This window comes from Salmo salar, chromosome ssa23 (genome assembly GCF_905237065.1).
Source record: "Salmo salar chromosome ssa23, Ssal_v3.1, whole genome shotgun sequence".
Lineage (NCBI taxonomy): Eukaryota > Metazoa > Chordata > Actinopteri > Salmoniformes > Salmonidae > Salmo > Salmo salar.
The window spans coordinates 22,937,484-22,962,140 of record NC_059464.1 but is presented as its reverse complement, the minus strand read 5'-3'; the positions used below and the strand labels follow the sequence as shown (position 1 = coordinate 22,962,140).

Here is a 24,657-nt window from a genome sequence, read left to right as displayed (position 1 = left end):
ATTATGTTTAGACATTTTTACCAATTAATAAAAAAATGAAAAGCTGAAGTAGTGTGATAGGACATAACTGAGGACAGATCAATAACATTGTAGTTACTCCACAATACTAACCTAATTGACAGAGTGAAAACAGAATACAAAAACATCCAATACATGCATCCTGTTTACAATAACACACTAAAGTAAAACTGCAAAAGAATGCTAGAGTGCTGTTCTCTCATTGGTGTCAAAGTAGCTAGCCAGCTAGCCAACGTTAGACAGTTAGCTTGGTGCTTGACTGCTGTTAGGATCACCCCTATTCCTCGACCAGTGTGCGCTCTGAGTTTACCAACTCCCTGATCACACTCTGGCACTCCCGTAGTATAAACCAGCCTTTAGTCTTTGGTTGTTAAGTACATGAACTCACATGTGAGTCCTTAAAGAGATGGGTGGGGCTAAGGCTTTAGCAGGTGTGAACGATGTTGCATGGGTGTAGACAAAGAGGAGCTCTCCAGTAGGTTTACCAAAACATTCAAGATTCATTTTCTCAAAAGTTAGGTTACAAATGTATCAACTTACAAAGCAGATTTACTTTCCCATTGTTCCTCAACTGGAGTGTAAGGTATACCATTTTCTAGCTCCGAGTCTCTACTTTATCCAATGTAAAAAAACACATTTCACTACGTAAGACCGAATCGAGCCAGTCGGTCACATATGTACATTGGATGATGCTCTCATTGATCATGTCCCGGTTTATAAATATCTGGGCATCTGGATTGACCAAAAGCTATCTTTCAAAAAGCATTTTGAGGAGTTAAGAAATTCAGAATTAAAATGGGCTTATTTAATAATTCAGTCGACATTCACACTGGTTAGACTATATGAATGCAGCTGCCACTGTATTGAAGCCATTGGACACAGTTTATCATAGCGATAGGTTCAGTACAAATCACTGCATTCTGTATCAAAAAGTAGGCTGGCCCTCTTTGAAGTCTCGTAGATTGACGCATTGCGCTCTTTTTGTTTCTAAAGCCCTCCAGCAAAAACTTAAGCAGTACCTTACTTCACCTTACGAGATACCACATCTGGTCTCAGGGATGGTAACTCTGGAGAGCCCTTTGATATACACTGCTTGTAGTTTTTTTGGAACTTGTGTTTTTTTTGAGGAATTGGTGCTTCTAGGGCATTTCAGATAGCTGTTATGGGACCTTTTTACTGAAGAATGTAGGTGTTTTTATAATTGTATTTTGCTTTTCATGTATTGTGCATTTTAATGTGAATTGTATTTTGATGTGTATTGTTGTGCTAAACAGGGCAAATCTGTAAAAAAAAAATTAAAAAAAAAAGAGACCTTGGTCTCAGCATTGACTCCCTGTCAAAATAAAGGTTAAATAAAATCTGGTGAGCTAATGCATTTCTAAAGTAAGGATTCTACTACCCCCCCAGCTAGGTGTGGTCTGGAGGCCCGTAGCCTTGCATTCCCCCTTCCCCATGGCTATAAGAGCTGAGTAGTCAATGAAGGCCATTCTGGTTCCCAGTGTCCCCAACAGTTGCCTGTGTACTGGTCTGAAAGCCTACCAGCTGATGACAACTGTCTGTCCAGACCTGTTAGGGGTCTGCATATGAGGAGCATCTTGCCTGCCAAACATGCACCGTCTTTACAATGTGGACACACATACATACACACAGATTCATTTTACTGAAGCCCTCTACCCACACACTGCTTGCTTATACCTACTGTTGCGCGCATGTCATGCCATGCGTATGAGGAAGAAGCCCTATAGGCACTTGATCAGTAAAGAGTTGTTTTGAGCCTGGATCTGCTCTGTTGATCTAACCATGTTGGGTAACACATGGAATCTCTACTGCAATATGTCACTGATACAAGAAATAGGCCCTATGCTGTAGCCTGTAACACGGATATAAGCCTTCTTAAGGTTTGGGCTATCTAAACTGTATATTGGCCAAACCTGTGTACTTGTTTGTTAAATAACTATTGATTGAAGTATTGAGTGAAACCCCCCTTCCTTCACCATATAAATATGATATGGCTGGGGTTGTGACTAGAGGTCGACCGATTAATCGGAATGGCCGATTAATTAGGGCCGATTTCAAGTTTTCATAATCGGTATTTTTGGACATCGAGTTGCCGATTATTATTTTTTTAATACATTTATTTAACTAGGCAAGTCAGTTAAGAACACGTTCTTATTTTAAATGACAGCCTAGGAAAGGTGGGTTAACTGCCTTGTTCAGGGGCAGAACGACAGATTTTTACCTTGTCAGCTCGGGGATTCAATCTTGCAACCTTGCCGTTAACTAGTCCAACGCTCTAACCACCTGCTTTACATTGCACTCCACGAAGAGCCTGCCTGTTACGCGAATGCAGTAAGAAGCCAAGGTAAGTTGCTAGCTAGCATTAAACTTATCTTATAAAAAACAATCAATCATTCATAATCACTCGTTAACTACACATGGTTGATGATATTACTAGTTTATCTAGCCTGTCCTGCATTGCATATAATCGATGTGGTGCGCATTCGCGAAAAAGGACTGTCATTGCTCCAACGTGTACCTAACCATAAACATCAATGTCTTTCTTAAAATCAATACACAAGTATATATTTTAAACCTGCATATTTAGTTAATATTGCCTGTTAACATGAATTTATTTTAACTAGGGAAAGTGTGTCACCTCTTGCAACAGAGTCAGGGTATATGCAGCAGTTTGGGCCGCCTGGCTCGTTGCGAACTAATTTGCCAGAATTCTACGTAATTATGACATAACATTGAAGGTTGTGCAATGTAACAGGAATATTTAGACTTAGGGATGCTACCCGTTAGATAAAATATGGAACGGTTCCGTATTTCACTGAAAGAAAAAAAAGTTTTGTTTTCGAGATGATAGTTTCCGGATTTGACCATATTAATGACATAAGGCTCGTATTTCTGTGTGTTTATTATACACTGCTCCAAAAAATAAAGGGAACACTTAAACAACACAATGTAACTCCAAGTCAATCACACTTCTGTGAAATCAAACTGTCCACTTAGGAAGCAACACTGATTGACAATAAATTTCACATGCTGTTGTGCAAATGGAATAGACAACAGGTGGAAATTATAGGCAATTAGCAAGACACCCCCAATAAAGGAGTGGTTCTGCAGGTGGTGACCACAGACCACTTCTCAGTTCCTATGCTTCCTGGCTGATGTTTTGGTCACTTTTGAATGCTGGCGGTGCTTTCACTCTAGTGGTAGCATGAGACGGAGTCTACAACCCACACAAGTGGCTCAGGTAGTGCAGCTCATCCAGGATGGCACATCAATGCGAGCTGTGGCAAGAAGGTTTGCTGTGTCTGTCAGCGTAGTGTCCAGAGCATGGAGGCGCTACCAGGAGACAGGCCAGTACATCAGGAGACGTGGAGGAGGCCGTAGGAGGGCAACAACCCAGCAGCAGGACCGCTACCTCCGCCTTTGTGCAAGGAGGAGCACTGCCAGAGCCCTGCAAAATGACCTCCAGCAGGCCACAAATGTGCATGCGTCTGCTCAAACGGTCAGAAACAGACTCCATGAGGGTGGTATGAGGGCCCGACGTCCACAGGTGGGGGTTGTGCTTACAGCCCAACACCGTGCAGGACGTTTGGCATTTGCCAGAGAACACCAAGATTGGCAAATTCGCCACTGGCGCCCTGTGCTCTTCACAGATGAAAGCAGGTTCACACTGAGCACGTGACAGACGTGACAGAGTCTGGAGACGCCGTGGAGAACGTTCTGCTGCCTGCAACATCCTCCAGCATGACCGGTTTGGCGGTGGGTCAGTCATTGTGTGGGGTGGCATTTCTTTGGGGGGCCGCACAGCCCTCCATGTGCTCGCCAGAGGTAGCCTGACTGCCATTAGGTACCTAGATGAGATCCTCAAACCCCTTATGAGACCATATGCTGGTGCGGTTGGCCCTGGGTTCCTCCTAATGCAAGACAATGCTAGACCTCATGTGGCTGGAGTGTGTCAGCAGTTCCTGCAAGAGGAAGGCATTGATGCTATGGACTGGCCCGCCCGTTCCCCAGACCTGAATCCAATTGAGCACATCTGGGACATCATGTCTCGCTCCATCCACCAAAGCCACGTTGCACCACAGACTGTCCAGGAGTTGGCAGATGCTTTAGTCCAGGTCTGGGAGGAGATCCCTCAGGAGACCATCCGCCACCTCATCAGGAGCATGCCCAGGCGTTGTAGGGAGGTCATACAGGCACGTGGAGGCCACACACACACACTACTGAGCCTCATTTTGACTTGTTTTAAGGACATTACATCAAGGTTGGATCAGCCTGTAGTGTGGTTTTCCACTTTAATTTTGAGTGTGACTCCAAATCCAGACCTCCATGGGTTGATAAATTGGATTTCCATTGATTATTTTTGTGTGATTTTGTTGTCAGCACATTCAACTATGTAAAGAAAAAAGTATTTAATAAGATTATTTCATTAATTCAGATCTAGGATGTGTTATTTTAGTGTTCCCTTAATTTTTTTTGAGCAGTATATTATAATTAAGTCTATGATTTGATAGAGCAGTCTGACTGAGCAGTGGTAGGCACCAGCAGGCTCGTAAGCATTCATTCAAACAGCACTTTCCTGTGTTTTGCCTGCAGCTCTTCGCAGTGCTTCAAGCATTGCGCTGTTTATGACTTCAAGCCTATCAACTCCCGAGATTAGGCTGGTGTAACCGATGTGAAATGGCTAGCTAGTTAGCGGGGTGCGCGCTAATAGCGTTTCAAACGTCACTCGCTCTGAGACTTGGAGTAGTTGTTCCCCTTGCTCTGCATGGGTAACGCTGCTTCGAGGGTGGCTGTCGTCGATGTGTTCCTGGTTCGAGCGAGGAGGGACGGAAGCTATACTGTTACACTGGCAATACTAAAGTGCCTATAAGAACATCCAATAGTCAAAGGTATATAAAATACAAATGGTACAGAGAGAATTAGTCCTATAATTCCTATAATAACTATAACCTAAAACTTCTTACCTGGGAATATTGAAGACTCATGTTAAATGGAACCACCAGCTTTCATATGTTCTGAGCAAGGAACTTAAACGTTAGCTTTCTTACTTGGCACATATTGCACTTTTACTTTCTACTCCAACACTTTGTTTTTGCATTATTTAAACATGTTTCATTATTTATTTGAGGCTAAATTGATTTTCTTGATGTATTAAAATAAGTGTTCATTCAGTATAATTGTCATTGTCATTATTATAAATAAAAAAAAATATATATATATTTTTTTATTATTAAAAAAAATACAAAAAATTGGGCCGATTAATCCGTATCAGCTTTTTTTGGTCCTCCAATAATCGGTATCGGTGTTGAAAAATCATAATCGGTCGACCTCTAGTTGTGACAGAATAGAACAGAGGGTAAACCTGATATAGGAGGAGGCCCCGAGGATGGAAACAGCCATACAGAATAGCTCAGCCTATAGTTTAGAAAATAAACTGGTTGGGTGAGCTGGCCTGGGATATACCAGTGTGGTCTTACTAACTCTCTATTCCATGTGAATACTGTCAACATCAACAGCAGTGGGGCCATACTATCTATTCTACACTTTGACTGAAGGGTCATTCTAGATTTTATTCAGCAAATAAGTGGAGTTTAGTTCAGTTGTGTACAGGGCCACTAGCCAGTGCAGAAATCCACAATGGGGGTTACCACTGGCACAGGCCTACCCCATGTTCCAACCAATTGAGCTGGAGCATCCTCAGTATTAACCCCTGGGTAAGGCCTACTCGCTGTAACCCTGATGTGTTAACTGGTCATTATCTAACGAGTGATAACAGCCTTACTTAGCCTACATGATAATCTGAAAGAGATTGTAATGGGGAGATAAGAACGAGATTCTCTCTCCTCACTCACACACACAGTTCATGTTTCACAAAAAAAGTGCTGAAGTTGTATGTCACACCTGCATAGTCTGCCCAAATGAGATAATCACAGCGGATAGGAATCTAAAGTGAAAGACCATGAAACAAGTAAATAAGCCAAGACGACAGAGCGGTATCTTGATTATAGAAGAGGAATCTGTCGCACACCATCTTCACTGAGAACTAGGATGACACGCGTGTCATATAAGCCCATGCCCGCACAAAGTGAACTAAACCCGATTCCAAATGGGTTACATAATACAGAGAATAAGCCTATAATCTGTCTATATAGCAGACTGAAGGCTGATGTTTCCATGAGCAGCCGTGTGCGCTTTAGCTGTTGACATTAACGGTCTGGGCTAATGTATACAACCCTGCTGTTGACTGTGAACCTAGTGGGACATGTACACCCCTCTGAGAAAATCTAGTTACGATGTGTGTGTGTGTGTGTGTGTAACAATGCAAAGTCAGCAAAACACACACAAGTAGCTCCAACACATACTCACTGGAGGTAGAAAGCATATTGCACTGAATAACGGTCTGCCGTTAGTTCGGCGCGGTTTGTTAAACGGACCACACGCCAATGGGCATCTGACTGGCGACATTTCTGGATGTTTCTATATGTAGAATTGGTTTGCAAATTTCTGCCGGCACTCCGTTCAGAGGTGCTAAGTACTCTTGGCTGGCAAATGCTACCACTTTGAATTCAGGCTATGAATTGGACAGGAACGCCAACTCTTTCAACTCCCTTCTACCACAGAAACGGTCTGTGGCCATCGGATTCTTGCCTCATCTGCCATGCCGGTCCGATTCATGCCGAAGGTTTGAGAGTTGGCGCAGAGTGGTGAGAAGCCAAAAGCTGCGTGCGTAAGGGTTTGCATTAGCAATCAAGTGAGCAGGCATGTGTGTGTAATTAGGTCTGCTGGGCGAAAGGGAAAGCAGGCACCCACCAAAAACAGGAACCCGATCTCCAAGTAGATGTCTCAGTAAGAGACACTGAAACAACAAACACTTATTCACATGTGTGCAATACATACAGGGATCACAATAAGGGTGAATCTAAGCCTTAACTTAACTAGAGTAGTAAAGTTGCCCTGAATGTCCTCCTATTCTCTAGCAGAGAGCTGGTCTGCAGAGAGCTGGTCTGCAGAGAGCTGGTCTGCAGAGAGCTGGTCTGCAGAGAGCTGGTCTGCAGAGAGCTGGTCTGCAGAGAGCTGGTCTGTCCACCTTGCCATGTTACTGCCGCCTTTGTGTTTCCCTCTCGCTTGGTCTCTCGGTGTTCAGGCAGGGAGGCCAGCCACCACAGGGCCTGCCTTGCAGCATGGGAAACACAACCCTTTCACTTCCCTCTGGACACTGGCAACAGGCCTGCTCCTCCAGTACAGAGAAGATAGGGCGGGAACAGAGTGGAGCTAAACAATAACATATCTTCTGGCGCTTACAGTCTTTTCTCAGTGTCAGCTTGTTTGTGTGTGAGAGTCTCAGCTCTCTGGTTAACGAGTTTAATGGTTTCCATGTGCGGAGGCTCTGAGAGGCATGGGGTGTGAGAGTGGAGGAAGGTGGATGGTGTGATAAGACTATAGGAGGATCGCAAAGCTAAAAACACAACCACGTAAACACATGATCTAATATCAGATAATTAGTTATGTGAGGTGATAGCAATAAGGAAACTAATTCAACAGGCCAATGTGTTCCCTGGCTTAAACTACGCTATCTGGCAAACACTGACGTGTAGAAAGCAGGACGGTATTTCACAGATGCACACTAATACTCTAAACTCCCCAGGCTTTGCTAAAACACACCTTCATTAACGCACATGAAGGAATTCAGATTCATGAGGGCAAGCGAATCAGGATGTGTATGCTTGCGGATATGGCCTACTGTAGGAGAGAGAGATGAGAGTAAACAGTGAACAGGTAGCCTATATTTACATAAAACGCACCTGGAAAGATTATTCAAATCCTTCAAAAATGCAAATATATCCAATATTTTTCCATAACAGGATTAGGACACTTGGTAGACTCAAATCTGGGCTGTGTACCAAAATAGACCCAGGGCTCTCGACTAACTTTCTCCACTGGTTCTACTAGGGTTGCAAAGGGTCGGAAACTTTCCGGTAAATTTCCATGGGATATGGTAAGTTAAGCCCGTGAATTTGGGGAATTTTGCTTAAACTCATCAAAAAAAAGTCAGCTTATAACAGTGAACCTTTTTTTGTGGGACACACAAGGCAATTCTAGGTCTTGTGGCATATTTTGGTTAAACTATCCCCAATTCAATGGAATTGCAACCCTCTGTATGCACAGTGCATTCTTCCATCACATGTACAGTGCACTGTTCATCACATGTACAGCTGATTCTCAAGATCTTGCACACTAATGAGATGCTATTGAGCCCACACTACTAGACTGTCTGAGCCAAGGACTACATACTTTCGGGTAAGTTTTGATTACAATACTGGGTGGGGTGAATATATTGTATGACATACATTTTTTTGTTAACTAGTAAATAGTAGCCTACGGCAAAGTGTGTATAAATCATTTCTAACTTCTTAATTTCTGCAAGTTAGTTTTTGCTACCATGGGGGTTTTAGCCTGCTAACTGAGGAGTGTTAATTCACCTGTTTCCATACATGTTTCATTTTAAAACATTTAATAATCTAATTGCATAACTGTCTGTACATGGACTGTATTTAGGGGTTTTTCAACAGCAAAATCTACAGGAAAATGCCACGGGCACTATCTGATGTGTGGAGACATTTCACTGCAGCTAATGTAGAAGAAAAAGCTGTGTACATTTGCAAATACTGTGCCAAATCACATGTGAAGAATGCAACAAAGATGCAGAATCATCTGGCCAAGTGCATAAAGTTCCCTCAGCGCTCACAACAAGCAACCTCTGAAAAAAGTCCCTCTAATTCTATTCGAGATGAAAATGATGAATCAGACACCTTATCGATAGCAACAGCTCATGGTCCTCCTGGAATTATTTTTTTTTGACTCAATGGAGGAACGTAGTCAGAGAAATGCTGATGAATGTCTTGCTCGAGCTGTGTATGCAACTGGTTCACCTCTGATGCTCACAGGCAATGTGTATTTAAGAGATTTCTGAATGTTCTTCACCCAGCATACACCCCTCCAACCAGACATGCTTTATCTACTCATTTTCTGGATGCAGAGTTCAACAGATTCCAAGTGAAGGTCAAGCAAATCATAGAGAAAACAGACTATTGCAATCATCTCTGATGGGTGGTTGAATGTTTGTGGGCAAGGAATAACTAACTACATCATCTCCACCCCTCAACCAGTATTCTACAAGGGACAACAGACACAAGGGACAGACACACCGGTCTCTACATTGCAGATTATCTGAAGGCAGTCATCAATTACCTTGGACCACAGAAGGTATTTGCACTGGTGACAGACAATGCTGCCAACATGAAGGCTGCTTGGTCTAAAGTGGAGGAGTCCTACCTTCACATCAAACCCATTGCCTATGCTGCTCATGCATTGAATCTGCTTCTCAATGACATCATGGCATTGAAAACATTGGATACACTCTACAAGAGAGCCAAGGAAATGGTTAGGCATGTGAAGGGTCGTCAAGTTACAGCAGCAATCTACCTCACCAAGCAAAGTGAAAAGAATTAGAGCACCACATTGAAGCTGCCCAGCAGCACACATTGGGATGGTGTTGTCATCGTGTTTGACAGTCTCCTGGAGGGGAAGGAGTCTTTCCAAGAAATGGCCACATCACAGTCTGCCAATATGGACAGCCCCATCAACAGGATCCTCCTGGATGATGTATTTTGGGAGAGAGTGGTAAGCAGCCTGAAACCTATAGCAGTAGCCATTGCACAGATTGAGGGAGACAATGCCATCCTGTCTGATGTTCAGACTCTGCTTGCAGATGTAAGAGAAGAAATGTGTAGTGCCCTGCCCACTTCCCTGTTGCTCCAAGCAGAGGAAACTGCAGTTCTGAAATGCATCAAAAACCGTGAAGACTTCTGCCTGAAGCCCATACACGATGCAGCGTACATGTTGGACTCAAGTATGCTGACAAGAGTATCCTGTCTGGTGCAGAGATCAACAAGGCCTATGGTGTCATCACTACTGTGTCTCGCCACCTTGGCCTGGCTGAGGGCAAGGTTCTTGGCAGTCTGGCGAAGTACACTTCCAAGCAAGGGCTTTGGGATGGAGATGCAATATGGCAGTCGTGCCAACATCTCATCAGCCACCTGGTGGAAGGGACTTTGTGGATCGGAGACTCTTTCCCGTTGCCTCTATCATCCTCCAAAATAAGCCGCCTCATAGGGCAACTGGTCCTTGTTTGGGAACACGCACACAACTGGCTGACCAATACAAGGGTTGAAAATTGGTGGCCATCCGCGCAAATTTGAGGCTTTTTGAGCCTGACAAAGAGCCATCCTCAACAAGGTTGGAAAGTGACAGTGAAGATGAGGCCTCAGAGTCTGATGTTCAAGAGGTGGACATTGAGGAGGTCCAGGGAAAAGACATGGAAGCCTGTGGGGAAGACAACCAAAGATTTAGTTTCTAGACTTATCATTTTACAGATGTATGTTGAAAACGTTTTTGGGAGATGCGATGGATCATTGGGATCATTCAATATTCCCTTTTGTTGTTCAGTGAAATCATCCCATGTGAGGAGTTCAACTCATTTAATTATAAAGTTCAATTCATAACTATATAGTTTTTTTCTATTGGAAGAAGTTTATCATTTGCAATTATGCGTACTTATGATAAGGTAAAAGGTTTATGTTTCGGTCTCCATATGATACGGTAAATATATCCAATGCTAAAAACATCTACATTTAAAATGGTATTAATATTAATTTGCATATATTCCTGTTAATTCCCTCAGAAAGTTTCCACCTCTGAATACTCCCCAAAATGTGCAACCAAATTTTTCAGTTGGTGGTACATTTACATTTTAGTCATTTAGCAGACGCTCTTATCCAGCGCGACTTACAGTAGTGAATGCATCCATTTCAAACTTTTTTTCCCCCCGTACTGGTCCCCCGTGGGAATCGAACCCACAACCCTGGCGTTGCAAACACCATGCTCTACCAACTGAGCCACACGGGACCTGGCACCAGCACATGATTTGGTCACACCAATTTTGAGACGCTGCGCAGCAATAACAACCTGACCTGGGTCCCATAATGTACCTAGATTACATACAGAAACAAGTTAATAATGACTAGCCATCTTTTAAATGAGCATGCCCTTGCAGGGCTTGACATTCAGGTAAACAAAGCTACCAGCCCGGCCGGGAAAGCGTGCATTATTTAAATGTTAGATTTAATTACAAGTGGCCTATAATGACCTACGCTCCATACACAAATTATTACATTTTAAAATTGACAATATCATATTTTACACTGATTGTGCAAAGGTTTAATTTTTTCTCTCCATACAATCTTAAAAAGGGTGTTATTGTAAGTGATTTTGAACAGTCACTCTACAGTTGTAGGGTCCTATAATATAAGTTGGATCTTTTGGTAAATTCCATTTCCTGGGTTTCACTCATAAAATAAAAGTACAGTAATTGGATGTTCGAAGTCCACAACAATGCTCAGGAGACCAGCTAAAAAATAAATACAAATAAATAAAATTCACTGGCACCCTAGCGACCAATTAAAACTTGGCATCACACTGCCAAGTCAAAGTTTTGGTCACAGACCACAAGCTAATTGGAAATCAGGATCAAACAGTTAGAAACTTGCGTAACTGACCAATTAGTCCATTACTAAATTTGATTTAGTAACCCAACTAGTGGTACAGAACTTAATAAATTCCATTTATCTATCATCAATATTTTACATTAGCAAGAGTTCTCTGAAGTCATAAGGCTTGGCTGAAGACTCAACATCAGCAGACATCTGGGATTTATTTATGAACAAACTATGAATAAAACAGCAGCACTAAAAACTCAAGGGCCTGAAGCTCGTCAGCTGATGCATGAAAAGTCAAGACAACACTAATAAATTGAACAGAGGACTGGTACATGATTTCATACAAATGATTCCATATTCTTCTTAAAAATGTGTACTGGAATTCAGTTGGCATACAGACAGGAGTAGATGGAAAGGTATATCCTCTGAGACAGTACAGCATAAAGTCAGCTTTCTAGCACTAGAGTGGACTGTGATGTCCAAACTGAAATAACAAAGGGTTAATCCATTTGAATTTCATCACTTTTTGACAGCACACCTTTTGATTTGAACAATCGTGCTCTTGAATACAGGGTGGGTGTCATGCTTTGGTTGATAAATGTACTAAAATGGAAATAAATGGACATTGACTTGGTACCACAAAGATGGTTGGAGGTCCACACATCAGAGAACGTTGACTTGAATGGGAAAATCTGTTGTTTTAAATTGTACTGTCAATCGTCCATAGGAAACCTATTTTAATCATAGAAATATAGATACTAGAATAGACATGACCATTTAAGTTGACATTTGAGGGTGGGTGGTCTGGCGGCCATTTTTGTGGCCTATTCCAATAGTGTACCAGCTAAATTACTGTGGTCTGAAGGGATAGGTCCATTCTATTTCTATGACTGAAATGACACCCACCCTGTAATCAAGAGCATATTGTATCTCAGCCGATGGTGGGCAAAAAACAAAAACCTCATGAAGTAAAATAGGGTCTAAGCTATAACATATGCAAATATGAAAAAGTTCACATACAGTGAGGGAAAAAAAGTATTTGATCCCCTGCTGATTTTGTACATTTGCCCACTGACAAAGAAATGATCAGTCTATAATTTTAATGGTAGGTTTATTTGAACGGTGAGAGACAGAATAACAGCAAAAAAATCCAGAAAAACAAATGTCAAAAATGTTATAAAATGATTTGCATTTTAATGAGGGAAATAAGTATTTGACCCCTCTGCAAAACATGACTTAGTACTTGGTGGCAAAACCCTTGTTGGCAATCACAGAGGTCAGACGTTTCTTGTAGTTGGCCACCAGGTTTGCACACATCTCAGGAGGAATTTTGTCCCACTCCTCTTTGCAGATCTTCTCCAAGTCATTAAGGTTTCGAGGCTGACGTTTGGCAACTCGAACCTTCAGCTCTCTCCACAGACTTTCTATGGGATTAAGGTATGGAGACTGGCTAGGCCACTCCAGGACCTTAATGTGCTTCTTCTTGAGACACTCCTTTGTTGCCTTGGCCGTGTGTTTTGGGTCATTGTCATGCTGGAATACCCATCCACGACCCATTTTCAATGCCCTGACTGACCGAAGGAGGTTCTCACCCAAGATTTGACGGTACATGGCCCCGTCCATCGTCCCTTTGATGCGGTTTAGTTGTCCTGTCCCCTTAGCAGAAAAATACCCCCAAAGCATAATCTTTCCACCTCCATGTTTGACGGTGGGGATGGTGTTCTTGGGGTCATAGGCAGCATTCCTCCTCCGCCAAACACGGCGAGTTGAGTTGATGCCAAAGAGCTCCATTTTGGTCTCATCTGACCACAACACTTTCACCAGTTGTCCTCTGAATCATTCAGATGTTCATTGGCAAACTTCAGACGGGCATGTATATGTGCTTTCTTGAGCAGGGGTTCTTTTGTGTTTCTTCCATTTGCGAATAATCGCACCAACTGTTGTCACCTTCTCACCAAGCTGCTTGGCGATGGTCTTGTAGCCCATTCCAGCCTTGTGTAGGTCTACAATCTTGTCCCTGACATCCTTGGAGAGCTCTTTGGTCTTGGCCATGTTGGAGAGTTTGGAATCTGATTGATTGATTGCTTCTGTGGACAGGTGTCTTTTATACAGGTAACAAGCTGAGTGTGCTCCTAATCTCAGCTCGTTACCTGTATAAAAGACACCTGGGAGCCAGAAATCTTTCTGATTGAGAGGGGGTCAAATACTTATTTCCCTCATTAAAATCGAAATCAATTTATAACATTTTTGACATGCGTTTTTCTAGATTTTTTTGTTGTTATTCTGTCTCTCACTGTTCAAATAAACCTACCATTCAAAATTATAGACTGATCCTTTCTTTGTCAGTGGGAAAATGTACAAAATCAGCAGGGGATCAAATACTTTTTCCCCCTCACTGTAATTGTTAAAATAAAAAAAAGTTACTCTGTATTAAAAAATATATGTCCAAGAAATTATTAAATGGTTTGACAACCCTGTTTGGAAGCTTTTAAATGATAAAGTCAATCGTTTATCTTTTCCAGTGATGAAGACATGGATGTCTCATGGTATGGTGGGGTATGCAAAATGGGTCAACTTTGAGCACCTCCATCTCCACTACGTGCCATGTTGAAGGGAATCTGCAACAAACATGGAGGAGAGTGAACGTGGCAGAGCACGGAGACGTGGTTTGGGTATGAAAAGTCTGACACAGACAGAAAACTGTCCTCTGCAAAATATGCCGCTAACCTCTTTTACCACACCTACGCAAGAATCATGTGAAACAGTACGGAGAGAATCTGCGGATAAGACCCAAAAAAGTAGTTGAGTGCTCAAAACAAACCCGACTCAGATGTTGCAAGAGGCTTTTGCCGGCGGCACACCATATGGCAAAGAATCCCGAAAATGGAAGGCGATAACAGCTGCCGTTACACCGTACATCTGCAAAGACATGGCCCCAATTTACAGAGTCGAGAAACTGGGTTGGTGCTAACACTCGACCCAAGGCACCAAATGCCAAGGTGAAAACACTTCAATCAAGTCGAGTTGCCTCGTTTATATCAAGAGTGTCGGGCCAAAGTAAAAGAGGAAATCCACAAGGTAATGTACTACGCTACAACAACAGATATGTGAAATACACAGCCCTATACGAGCCTGACGATACACTTCATCCAAGACTGGACACACTGCAGTCGGTGTTTACAGACAGGCTATTTCCCAGAGGACCACACAGGAGAAATAATAGCCAGAGGTCTCAGGGAAGATCTTGAGTTGTGGGGACTGAGCGAGGGTCGCCTAGTCTGTGGCACCACGGATAACGCCAGAAATAACATCCTTGCACTTCAGCTGAATGACTGAATACGTTTAGTGTTTTGGCTACCGTCTTCATCTAGCCATTGGTGAGTGTCTAAAACAATGTAAAAATATATTTCAGTAATAATAAACCTTTATAGTAGGCCACCCCCACGTAGTATTTTAATGTCTTGCAGGTGCTATGTTTGTTGTTTTGTGGCGTGCAAGCATGTTAAAAGCTTGGCTGAATATGGGGGTGTAGTCAAAGAAAATCCCGTTTTAAGTGAATGATGATACTGATAACTTTTGTCTGTCACAAAGTAACAGAAATTATCCTTTTATAAGGCTCAGCAATACAACAATAATGCACATTTAAACACATCCACACACAATGCAATGAATGTGATACCTGTCCTGTAAAGTGTAATGTAATGTAATATATAAATATAACATGCATCTTCTCCTTTATTTACACAGAGCGAAGTGTGAAACTACCCAAAGTGCAAAGACCAGTTGGAGTCTACAAGAAGTTGGTGAGTGCCTTCTCTAATTCATGGAAGAGAAGATGTGAACTGGGCTTGCCTGCTCATCAGCTGATCACAGAAAGCCCTACCAGGTGGGGTTCTATGCAACAAATGATTGAAAGGGTCTTGGAGCAGGAGAAAGCTCTCTCACAGGTCCTCCATGCCGACAAGAAAACGCAACATCTGGTCCCAACTTGGTCGGACTTTCTTGAATCCATAAACAAGGAACAGAGTCCTCTCATGGAGTTTACAGATGCCTTGTCTGGGGAGCAGTACACATGTGTTTCCTACTTGAAACCAGTCCTCCATCTTTTCAACAACCAGGTACTCAAGCCTCAGGATGACGACAGTCCGCTCACCACGACCATCAAAGAGGGCATTCTAAACGACTTAAGTTGGAGAGCCTGGTGGCTGAACAGGCAGCTCAGCAGAGGTAGCCCCCCTTCACTCAGCTGCTACAGCTTCCTGCTAAGAGGCAAAAGAAGAGTTTGAGCAGCAACTTTGAAAAAGCAGCAATGCAAAGCTAAACGGCCCCTCAGTCAAGCGGAGAGTCCATTGAAAAGGAGCTCAACCTCTATTTCCAACTGGAGGCTGTTCCAGAGGCAAACCCACTGGAATGGTGGAGGCAGCATGAGGCACATTTACCCACAAGTGGCCAAGTTAGCAAAGAAATACTTGTGCACCCCTGCCACAAGTGCCCCATCAGAGCGGGTGTTCAGTACAAGTGGGAACATTGTGACATGTCAGAGGTCATCACTTAAACCACAAAGAGTTGACCAGCTTGTATTTCTGGCTCTCAACCTGTAAAACGAACTCCCTGAGATTCTGCAACATAAGGCAAACATTTTGACGCATTGTTTGCAGCACTTTGGTTGTTTTCATATAATGCTATAATTCAAACTTCAAGGAGTGTTTTGTTTACTTGTTATATAATTTATTTGTGAGCCTTATTTTGCTGTTATAGTTTAAACTTGAAAGTGTTCCATGTTTACATTTGGTATTTTATATACCAATATTTCTTAGGCCTGTATTCATTTGTTTGCTGCTACAATTCAAATCAGTTCTACTATTAAAAAGAGTATTATAAGTTTGGTTTGGATATTTTAGACCATATTCAAATTTTAGGCCTATTTATTTTGTTTGCAACTATAGTTAAAGTGTTTTCTATTTACCTTTTTAGGTTTTATACATCCATATTTTATATTTTGTTACATGCTTAATTGAACATTTGCACAAAGGTTCTAAATAAAAGGAGAAATAATCAAATATGAGTAAATACCTTTTATTTGTTGAGTATAATTCAAAACGTATTAAGAAAATGTGCTATATCATGCTATGTATCGTTATTGGGATATGAAATGACCTATATCGTGCTATGTATCGTTATTGGGATATGAAATGACCTATATCGGGATGAGATATTGGTCGTATAGCCTAACCTCGCGGGGGGAACGGAGCCCGTATAGCCTAACCTCGCGGGGGGAACGGAGCCCGTATAGCCTAACCTCGCGGGGGGAACGGAGCCCGTATAGCCTAACCTCGCGGGGGGAACGGAGCCCGTATAGCCTAACCTCGCGGGGGGAACGGAGCTCGTATAGCCTAACCTCGCGGGGGGAACGGGCTCGTATAGCCTAACCTCACGGGGGGAACGGAGCTCGTATAGCCTAACCTCACGGGGGGAACGGAGCTCGTATAGCCTAACCTCACGGGGGGAACGGAGCTCGTATAGCCTAACCTCACGGGGGGAACGGAGCTCGTATAGCCTAACCTCACGGGGGAACGGAGCTCGTATAGCCTAACCTCACGGGGGAACGGAGCTCGTATAGCCTAACCTCACGGGGGAACGGAGCTCGTATAGCCTAACCTCACGGGGGAACGGAGCTCGTATAGCCTAACCTCACGGGGGGAACGGAGCTCGTATAGCCTAACCTCACGGGGGGAACGGAGCTCGTATAGCCTAACCTCACGGGGGGGAACGGAGCCATACGTTACAACTTCTCTCACTTTAACGCAAGAGCAGAAATGTGAAAGCCTTTTAACTCCGTAATCAAACATACAGATAGACCTAGTCCATCTGTGTACAGATCAAAAGCATGTTTGAGAACAGTAAAGACATTTATTTAACTACATGCAATCAATCTCACAGCACCAAATCTTAAATCAACACTGTTTACTGATAGGAGGCATACTGCAGTCACATATGGCAGCTTGCCTAAAGAGCCCATATTTACCATAGAAAATCATTAAGACCTGCAGGGTCTGTAAACCATTAAGCACTAGACTGTTAAAAGTCCACAGTATAGATTATCAGAAGACATACAGCAAACACAACCTTTATCAGTGATCAGGACAGAGCACAATAGAGACTGACTTGGTCTTTTTGATGAGCAGTTTAGTGAGGGAAAAGAGCAGTGCTGTGGTTTCTACTTTGACACATCTAAAAAAAAAAATAATTTAAAAGCAGTGGTCCTGGCAACATAAGACAAAGCTGATTGAGAGAGAAGGAACTACTAGCCAAGGTTAGGTGAAAAGACATAGTAGGCCACTCTAGTCGTTGGCTTGTACGTTACTGTAGTGTAGCGAGACTAATTAAAGTACTCTCTTCTTATGCTGTGTAGGTGTCTGACGCTAGAAAGCTGTCATGCTACTGGCCATACTTGTCACCAGCCCTGGGTATTGTTTCCTGCGTCAGTGGCTCTCATGGCTTAATCAATGCACGACCTGTGATAATCCACCACCTGTCACTGTAAGATTACGCATCTATGCTGCAGGACTTCAAGTAAAAAAGACAAGCAGCTGGATAAAAAGTTGACCAGCTAGTTAACTGTTTAATATACTTTAGTCATAGCTGTAAAACCTGCTAGCCAGCTAAATTACTGCACCAATAGCCCTCATGAAAAATATGATATTCTTGTCCACCCTCTAATTTATTTGTATTTTTTTTTTATTCACCTTTATTTAACCAGGTAGGCAAGTTGAGAACAAGTTCTCATTTACAATTGCGACCTGGCCAAGATAAAGCAAAGCAGTATGACACATACAACAACACAGAGTTACACGTGGAGTAAAACAAACCTACAGTCAATAATATAGTAGAAAAATAAGTCTATATACAAAGTGAGCAAATGAGGTGAGATAAGGGAGGTAAAGGCAAAAAAAGCCATGGTGGCGAAGTAAATACAATATAGCAAGTAAAACACTGGAATGGTAGATTTGCAGTGGAAGAAAGTGCAAAGTAGAAATAGAAATAATGGGGTGCAAAGGAGCAAAATAAATAAATGAATATATAAATACAGTAGGGGAAGAGGTAGTGGTTTGGGCTAAATTATAGATGGGCTATGTACAGGTGCAGTAATCTGTGAGCTGCTCTGGCAGCTGTTGCTTAAAGCTAGTGAGGGAGATAAGTGTTTCCAGTTTGAGAGATTTTTGTAGTTCGTTCCAGTCATTGGCAGCAGAGAACTGGAAGGAGAGGCGGCCGAAGGAGGAATTGGCTTTGGGGGTGACCAGAGAGATATTCCTGCTGGAGCGCGTGCTACAGGTGGGTGCTGCTATGGTGACTAGCGAGCTGAGATAAGGGGGAACTTTACCTAGCAGGGTCTTGTAGATGACCTGGAGCGAGTGGGATTGGCGACGAGTATGAAGCAAGGGGCAGCCAACGAGAGTGTACAGATCGCAGCGGTGGGTAGTATATGGGGCTTTGGTGACAAAACGGATGGCACTGTGATAAACTGCATCCAGTTTGTTGAGTAGAGTGTTGGAGGCTATTTTGTAAATGACATTGCCGAAGTCGAGGATCGGTAGGATGGTCAGTTTTACGAGGGTATGTTTGGCAGCATGAGTGAAAGATGCTTTGTTGTGAAATAGGAAGCCAATTCTAGATTTAACTTTGGATTGGAGATGTTTGATGCGAGTCTGGAAGGAGAGTTTACAGTCTCACCAGACACCTAGGTATTTGTAGTTGTCCACATATTCTAAGTCAGAACCAACCAGAGAAGTGATGCTGGATGGGTGGGCAGGTGCAGGCAGCGATCGGTTGAAGAGCATGCATTTAGTTTTATTTGTATTTAAGAGCAGTTGGAGGCCACAGAAGGAGAGTTGTAGGCATTGAAGCTCGTCTGGAGGTTCGTTAACACAGTGTCCAAAGAAGGGCCAGAAGTACACAGAATGGTGTCGTCTGCGTAGAGGTGGATCGGAGACTCACCAGCAGCAAGAGCGACATCATTGATGTCTACAGAGAAAAGAGTCGGCCCAAGAATTGAACCCTGTGGCACCCCCATAGAGACTGCCAGAGGCCCGGACAACAGGCCCTCCGATTTGACACACTGAACTCTATCAGAGAAGTAGCTGGTGAACCAGGCGAGGAAATCCTTTGAGAAACCAAGGCTGTTGAGTCTGCCGATGAGGATGTGGTGATTGACTGACTGAGTCGAAAGCCTTGGCCAGGTCAATGAATACGACTGCACAGTATTGTTTCTTATTGATGGCGGTTAAGATATCATTTAGGACCTTGGTCATGGGTGCACCTCAGCCACGCTCAGCTCTGAAACCAGATTGCATAGCGGAGAAGGTGCAGTGGGATTCGAAATGGTCGGTAATCTGTTTGTTGACTTGGCTTTCGAAGACTTTAGTTTGGGTCAGGTACAGCTAGGTACAGTGCCTTCAGAAATTATTCACACCCCTTGACTTTTTGAAAATGTTGTTGTGTTACAGCCTGAATTTAAAATGGATTCAATTGAGATATTTTGTCACTGGCCTACACCATAATGTCAAAGTGGAATTACGTTCTTCAATTACATTTTTTTTTAAAGTGAATACAAAAATGAAAAGCTGAAATGTCTTCAGTCAACACATATTCAACCCCTTTGTTATGGCAAGTCTAAATAAATTCAGGAGTAAACACGTGTAATTAATAACTTTACCATGCTCAAAGGGATATTCAATGTCTACTTATCTACCAATTGGTAGATATGGTTATAAGTGACCTCTTTGCGAGGCATTGGAGAGCCTCCTTGGTCTTTGTGGTTGAATCCGTGTTTGAAATTCACTGCTTGTATGATGAACCTTACAGATAATTGTGTGTGGGATACAGAGATGAGGTAGTCATTCAAAAATTGTGTTAAACACTATTATTGCACACAGCGCGAGTCATCTCATCTCTATTGGGCTACAGCTTATGCGGTATCTTTAGAGCAGTGTCTTCCAAACTAGGGGTTGCGACCCCAAGTGCGGTCGGCAATTTGAAAATGGGGTCGCGAGAGAAACGGGAAAAAATACAACTGGGGTCATCAGTAACCTCCGGTAGACGCTAGATGTGGTTGTCATAAACAGAACAGTTTTTCTTCCTACAAATGTGGCTCTGTTTTGGATGGCTTAAGCTACAAAATATTATAACCCCATCGCTGAAAGATAGGACTCTCAGGAACACACAGGTGTGATCTGTTTCTCTCTACAATGCACACTAGCAGCACAGGACTCATTAGACCAGAGTGGACAAGACCAGGCACATCATTAGTAATCGTGTTTCCATCCAGTTTTTATCCGAGTACAGTATTACCATATAAAAAAACAAGACAGCTGTGATGGAAACAGGAAGTTTCGTTACAATTGTATATATGCTGACAGATCATGTTCGTTCAACATGGTGGGAACTTTGTGTCTGTAAAATTAATTATGTGAGAAACGGAGGTGGAAACGCCATCACATCGAAGTAAACTTGTAGTGAGGCGTGATATGTTGTGTGGTCCTCTCACTACGACTCGGGAAAGCATGCAGTTTATTAGGCTACTGATGAAATAATTTGATTAACTTCACAGGGTGGTGAAAGTGCACGGTGATCTTTATGCTCCTTTCCAATAAATAGAGGGTCTAATTCTGGTGACATGATGATCGATGCTTTACTACCATTTGACAAATACAAATATTATTACCCATAATAATCTTATAATATAGACTAGCTTACCCGCGATATATCTGCGAGCTGTTGGCTAGAGCACAAGTGCCAAGACCAGAGTATGCACATGTGCTATTTATTGCAACAGTTTCTGACAAAACTATCAGTAGAGTTGGAAATGCCACGGAAACACATTGAACTTTCAAAAAAGTACATTGTGTGCAATACGTCGTCACGCACTGAATTTTATCAGCAACAAGTCCGTTTGGTGGAAACATCACTAGTGGGAAAATGTATATATTTCTTTATGCGGATTTTTGAATAATTAGCATGAAAATCTGTCACTAATTGAATGGAAACCTAGCTAGTGATGAATTTCGTTTCTACACAGAAGACCATACAAAATTATTGCCTGAAGATCTTCTGAATTCCCAATACCTTTCTGATTTCAGCCACTTCAAACCATACTTCCTTCAGATTTAAATACTAGTCCTGAACGACTAACCCAAAATGCCTGTTATTTTTCATTGTTTAAACAACTAATTGACAGAGGTCGGTTTAATTATTTGAATTCTATTTTGTTCCGTTTTTTTCTGTGTGCTGCGCGATGTAGTAGGGAGTTGTGGTTTTCAATAGGCAACTATTCAACAGTTTAGCTCACAAAACGAGGTAATTAACTACAATGACCATAATCCATTGCGCATCAACTTGCCCTGCGCCATGGAAGAGACAAGACTGCATGATCATGAGGGCACATAGAGAGCAGCTGTTGCTTCATGAGGTATCTCTACCTGAAAATACATGACAAAAGTGATTGATTCCACTTTTACTTTGAAGAACTACAAAATAGTGATTGTCAGACAAAAGCTCTTATAGAGATGACTTGGAATGAAGTAAAAAAAGTCATCAAATAAAACAAATGTAAAATACACAACACAAATATTTTATTTAAAGTGAATACATGATGGTTAATAAATAGTAATGGGCAGTCACTAACATCATTTGACATTTATTAATTGTTTTATTCTGTGCTGCTATAGCATTCAACCAAAAAAATCGAAACCAAAATCGAAAACGCTATTTCAATAATCGAACCTTAACCGAACTGAAAAAAAAAAAAAAAAAAAGAATCGCTCAGCAATATGAAATACTTTCAAAAGTACTGTCAGCCTGATTTGTAAGACTATCATAGACCCAAATTAAAAAGTAAACATTGGCCGTTTATTACATAACCTTTTTTTACATGGTGGGGTTGCAAACATTTTTGTTATATCAAAATGGGGAAGTGGGCCAAAAAAGTTTGGGAACGCCTGCTCTAGATGAACTGCGCAATGTGTGCATTACGCTCACAAAAATTAAACTAACGAAATGGTATTCAAATAATTTAACCAAGGTCGGTCATTTTGATAACGTTAGTTGTTTAAAAACTGACATTTCGGTTAATGGTTTAGTACCCTGGGACATGGTAGAAATGCCTACAGCCACTAAAATGCCCTTTGAGATCCATATCTTTTGTGTTTTACGGTAAAAGGACGCCTACATTTATGTTTAAAGCCCTTTGGAATACACCTCTTACACTGAATAGTAATAGGTGATATTTCCTCGGGGCAGACAAGGCACCGTCGTATACTAGGAATGACCCAGCTAGTCTGGGCTGGCTAACTTCATTTTTTACATATGGGAGGATGGAAGAATCGATTCATCCCACACCACGAAAGGATATGGTCAGAATATCAGCTTTCCAATGCTGCTTTCGAGTAATGTGTCATTTATTCGGCGTAAACATGACAATATCAAGCTAACTTTTCTAGCACACAATGAAAAGAATGAAGATAGGTCTTACCACCACAGGATGAGGCACGCCAACAAAACGCGCAACCGCTTCATTATCTTCCCGCGGGGACCAACATCCTCGCTCTTTTAGGATTGTACTAACCTCTCGTGGCTATACAGTAAACACGAATATGAACTATTATCAAACTGTAATGTTTGTTGCTTATAAAATATAAATATTTACGGGGAGGGTGGCACTTTCCTAAAACTACACTCGATGTAGCTAGCTAGTTGAATTTTCATTCAGTCAACCCTTCGCCGACTCTTTTCTGCGCTAGTTGGCTTCTGTTGCTGTGCTACTCGCCTTCGCTAAGCGCTGCTGCGGTTCTCCCCTCCTCTCGGCCAATAGCATCAGGCAGCGACAGAGAAGTAGTGACGTTCTAAGGCACGGTCCCGCCCATTTCCTCTGCTTGAGCGGAGCTGGGACATGGAACGCGTCTCCTCCGTAAGATAAGAAAATATAAAACCCTGAAATATTTACATCTGATTGTGCAACTTTTCGATTACATTGTTTTACAATAGGATGCGTAATGAATGATGGTTTGCATTACATCGCAGAGTAACTTCCAAAGACTAAGGGCAGCATATAAGGGATGGCATAGCCTACACAAGAAAATGCCTAGTAGCTAGTTGAGTTTACATTTTTCATGTCATGACATGACCCTACATAGACGTCTATTTAATAGTTTCCTTATTTTTAGCAAGCCTGGTGTGCAGTTCACTACTACAATTAAAACCAAGAGATCCTTGATCAGATTGCAGTCTTCTTCTCCATCATCGTCGTCATCAATTGAAAAATACCTACACCCATGTCTATTTGACATTGATATTGTTGTTCAACAAACAAGTGCCTGTATAGTTAAGTGTCTTTTATCATTCTATAATGTCTTATCTACGACCAAAGTTATACAAAATAACATAACTGTTCAATATTCACACATGGGCAGACTTGTACTCTTTTCTATCCGTCCTTGCCATATACTAATATATCTGTGTAGCACAAGGAAATATATATTTATTTTTTATGTAACCTTTGTTTAACTAGGTAAGTCAGTTAAGAACAAATTATTTTTTACAATGACGGCCTACTCCGGCCAAACCCGGACGACGCTGGGCCAATTGTGCGCCGCCCTATGGGACTCAATCACGGCCGGATGTGACACAGCCGGGATATCCAATGTTTATTTCAAGGGAATGCGACTGTACTGATGTTGTAAAGATGAATGCGCTTTTGGAGCAGCGTTGGATGCACAGACATTATATTGAACAGGTACTCTAATGTCTTAAAAAATGGAAAGCATTAGGGAAGTGGCAAGAACAGGTGGGACCATTCTTGCCAATGAGCGGGCAGATACACGTGTGAACAACCACAACTGTTTCCACTAATCAGCATTGTCAATATAATACAAATTCATGAAAAAATAGCAAATGCTTGTTATCTTAATTTAAGCCTTGGCATAAGGTTAGCAGTGCAGTTAGAAAATCCTCGCGTGGTGAGCGAAAATTAAAAAAAAACTCCCCTGCTGGAGAACAGATTTTGTGGCCAGTT

At 42.2% G+C, this 24,657-nt stretch overlaps 1 protein-coding gene across 4 annotated transcripts in view; it reads right to left on the bottom strand.

Moving 5' to 3' along the window:
* LOC106584226 (SUN domain-containing ossification factor) overlaps nucleotides 1-23,433 on the bottom strand; it is an 85,308-nt gene extending 61,875 nt beyond the window's left edge. For 2 of the 4 annotated variants that reach the window (XM_045706490.1, XM_045706491.1), the window contains exon 1: nucleotides 23,119-23,432. The gene's annotated coding sequence lies outside the window, so the exon portion shown is untranslated. Of the gene's footprint in view, nucleotides 1-23,118 lie in introns of all 4 variants that reach the window. The other 2 variants (XM_014169282.2, XM_045706492.1) reach the window with 2 other exon arrangements.
* Nucleotides 23,434-24,657: the final 1,224 nt, after the last annotated feature.